General features: G+C 39.2%; 1 long non-coding RNA gene across 1 annotated transcript; it reads left to right on the top strand.

Moving 5' to 3' along the window:
• Nucleotides 1-528: 528 nt before the first annotated feature.
• On the top strand, nt 529-2,655 carry LOC148153588 (uncharacterized). The gene is made up of 2 exons (XR_015766366.1): nt 529-1,718; nt 2,357-2,655. It is a non-coding gene; the product is annotated as an uncharacterized LOC148153588 (long non-coding RNA).
• Nucleotides 2,656-4,258: the final 1,603 nt, after the last annotated feature.

The following is a 4,258-nucleotide window of genomic DNA, read 5'->3' as shown; positions in this document are numbered from 1 at the left end:
CTGCGCCACCACAGCACAACCCCTTTTAGGTGAGGGTTAATCACGTTTTAACTTAAGCACTATGTGTTGACAACACTGAGTTGTGATTCCGTTCTGTACCCAGATTCACTAGCGGAACAAGTCAGCGTTGGGCCGGGGGGCGGGGCTAATTACCGGACCCCTAACGAATCAACAGGCCCCTGACGTTTATCGCCTGCGCTACCAGAAACTGTTGAGCGAGGGGCGGGGAGGTTGGTCTGCGTTTTTTGGTTGATCTTTACCCAGGAAACACATCGGCTAAACCGTGAGTGAAACGGTCACTGGGACTGACTAGTATATATTCCATTGAGGGAAAGTAACTTTAACATTAAATAGACCTTTCTCAACAGGCGGTAGACTTTCTCAGTCTATAATCAGATATTTGTGTCAATATATCACACACAAATGGTCAGTAGGACTTTGTTATGAAAAAGAAAGAAAATGTACAGAAATGAATCTTCACCCACTATCCTTTACAGAGGTTAATTTAGAATGTAATATCCCCCACTCACTAATAAAATGCTCTGACCCAGAGCTCTGATGAGGAGGAGAGGAGGGGAAGGGGTGTGGCAAAAGAGCTGACATTGATTCAACATTGATTCAACATTGATCAGTCGTTGATCAGACATTAGCATTTCATTCATTAGATTTCAACCACAAAACAACATTGATTCAATGACAGTTTCAACATTGGTTACTTGGCTGGAGGTGGATGGTTGTTTGATGGTTGATCAACCGTCAGTTGTTGACCTCAACCAAAAATCAACCATTCTGACTATAATTCAATGTTGATTTACCGTTGTGTGCAATCTGGGCAGTTTGTTGCAGCCTTCATCACCTCCTCATCTCCCCCTACTCCCTCCCAAACCTCCCCCACCCAGCCGCTCCTCCCAACCTTCTCCTCTTTACCCCCTCTCATCCCTTCTTCCCTCCCCCTCCTTGAGCTCTGGGTCAGAACATTTTATTACTAGGTGGGGGTTAATCATGTTTCAAATTAAGCACTACATGTTGAGAACAGTGGGTTGTGATTCCTTTCTGTACATTTTCTTACTTGTCTGTAAATATTATTACTGACTGTGCATAATGTGTTGACACAAAAACATCTACAAGTCTGTACTAGGAGTTGTACAGTCCACCTCCCCAATTTTACACTTGTGGTTTGTCCCAACCAAAAAGCCACTTTGCTGCTGGCTTGTTTGCTACCGGCTTCTGAATTGAATTCTCCGCTGAGCACTTTTATGGTAAGTTTTTCAATATTACTTTGATCTTAAATGTGTTTATTGAAAAATAAGGGCATTGTTTTGTGCCCATAGTAATCCTGGTTATTTTGGGGCAAAACGGATATTTTTAATAATTGAGGTCATGTCTCCTTTTGTATTATTTTCATCCTACCCACCACTCCAGGCCTAAGTATGAAATCCTGCGAGATTTTGTGGGATTTGAGTTTTTAAAATAGGGCGGGGCCTATTGTTTGGTCTGGGAGAGCATGTGGTGGACAAGAAAGTGTAAGGCTGGCTGGTCCAGGTGGGCTTTAAATTGTTGTGATAGTAATCACTTGTTTTTAACTTTTTATTATGATATGCTTAGGGTCGTGCTTAAATGAGCCTCTGTACCAGAACAGCTGAGTTGGATGATTACATGACCGTCTGCAGCCATCAAGAAGTGCAGAAGGTTGTTAATCATCCACAGATTCAATCCAGGTGAGGCAGAAGGGAAACACTTAACATGTAAGGCAGGTGAAACACTGAACTAAACCTGCTAATGACTGATTCAGTCTGTTGATCCTTGGATTGGTAACTGGTTAAATTGAACTGGACTATTGTTACTTGTGTGGGATCTTTATTAGCATATAGACACTTTTTAAGGAATTTAATCAACTTATTTGGAAATATTTGTAGTTGATGGAAGATTAAACCAGCTATTTGATGGAAGTTTATTGTGTATTAATTATAATTTTCCAACTACACTATAAATCACCTTTTGTTCTATTTATTTGTCTCTGGTGTGTTAAATAAACCTGATCCTCCCTGAGTTTTATCCTTAGGTTTTTTGATAAACAGCCCTTTATTTTAAATATTGATTTCATATCAATATCATAAATCCTACACTATACTGCAGCTTGATGGGTAAATGCAGTTGTATATGTAAACATTAAGATAAATATTAATGAAAGATTAAGATATTAATTTAACAGTGAGTGTACATGGGGAACTATATGGTTTGTATTTGTTCTCAGACCTGTAACCAGTACAGTGTTTAATCTTTCATTGTGTTTCAGAACTTTTCAAATGTTTATCATCTTTCTAACTGGCACCTTCCTCACTTTTATTTTTTTCAGCTGTTGCTCTGCAGTTTGACCGAAAGCTGACTCTTGAGGACTGCAGCAAAACTGTCAAGAAGTGGCTTCATTATGCGCCAGAATGAGAGGAAGACATCGCAAGGAATCAAAGTGACGCCAACCAGAGTCAAACTGGTTTTACCACAACTTGTACTGTTTCCCTACTTCATACAGTACAAAGCTTAACTTCATGGACTCTGTTCTTCTGTGGACAACATACTGTTGTTTTGACAGTCAAAAAGGAATCAAATATGTTTAAAGATCTGTCCCTCTTTTCTTAAATAAAATGTTAAATCAAACCCATGTTGTCATTTTTAAACTTTTGTACACAGTTTACCCATCATCTGCCAATAATACAGTGTTTAACACCAGTGAAGAAACTTTTAGTGGCATGTTATGATGTAGACCTATCAGACGTAAAATGTACATAAATCCTGAGCTTTCATTCAATATAAAAACAACCCAAATCTGCATGTACATCCACAGTCAAATGAGTGTTGAATCAACATTGATTCAATGTAGAATTAACACAAATCTGCATGCAGATCCACGTTCAGCTGATGGTTGAATAAACGTTGATTCCTAACTGATTCAATGTAGAATCAACACAGATATGCATGCAGATCCACAGTCAAATGAGTGTTGAATCAACATTGATTCAATGTAGAATCAACACAAATATGCATACAGATCCATGTTCAGATGATGGTTGAATCACCATTGATTCCTAACTGATTCAATGTAGAATCAACACAGATATGCATGCAGATCCACAGTCAAATGGGTGTTGAATCAACATTGATTCACTGTAGAATCAACACAAATATGCATGCAGATCCACGTTCAGGTGAAGGTTGAATCACCATTGATTCCTAACTTATTCAATGTAGAATCAACACAAATATGCATGCAGATCCACAGTCAAATGAGTGTTGAATCAACATTGATTCAATGTAGAATCAACACAAATCTGCATGCAGATCCACAGTCAAATGAGTGTTGAATCAACATTGATATAATGTAGAATCAACATTGATTCATAACTGATTCAATGTACTATCAACACAAATATGCATACAAGTTGACATACAGATGATGGTTGAATCAACATTGATATAATGTCAGTTATGGTTGAAACCCTAACGTTGATTCAACATACAAGTCACCGACCACTTTCAATGTTGTTTCAATGTCAGCGTTCAACGTTGATTCAATGTTTCTGGCTGACATTGATTCAATGTTGTTTCAATCATTCTGTGCTATCTGGGGAATTAGCCAAAAAAAAAAAAAAAAAAAGTCACAATGAAACAATAATGAAAAACCACAAACTATTATAACCCTAGAAAGTTCAATTGCTAAGATGGCTATTGCAGAGCATTGGAACAAACCCTTTTCAGGAATCTGGTTTCTGATCTCGACAGACTTATCAGAGATGCATCAAGGAATCCTGAAGGACGTGCAAATAGTTTAATAAACACCTCCGGCAGTGGCTACGGTGGTGATCTGTGCCTGCCAGTCAATCGTTGCCACAGGCTGCAGCTACAGCGCTGGGTTATGTAGTTGACCGGCTGAGATAATAATCTCTTGTGTTTACATGTGAACACAACGCTACGGCTGAATCACTGCTGGGTGCATGATGTTCTCCATCATGGTTGCGACTGCCTGCCTGGAACTGAAAATTAAGAAAGGCCCGTGGTGAAAGGCGGCCCTAAAGGACGAAGAGTGTGATAAATGGAAATTCAGCGGTGACTTTGAAGCTGTCCCAAATCATTTTATTAACACATGAGCACATGGACTGAAACCCAAGAGATGAAACCAAACTTTATCTACTCCTATGTTGGAGGCGTGACTCCCATTTTGGAAAGTGGGGGAGGGGGAAGTGACCCGTTTAACTTGGAAAAT

The sequence above is a fragment of the Poecilia mexicana genome, unplaced genomic scaffold (assembly GCF_051168715.1).
Source record: "Poecilia mexicana isolate PSO_F unplaced genomic scaffold, ASM5116871v1 scaffold_19, whole genome shotgun sequence".
NCBI lineage: Eukaryota > Metazoa > Chordata > Actinopteri > Cyprinodontiformes > Poeciliidae > Poecilia > Poecilia mexicana.
Note: the sequence above shows the minus strand (reverse complement) of the source record. Positions and strands in the feature narration are given on the sequence as shown.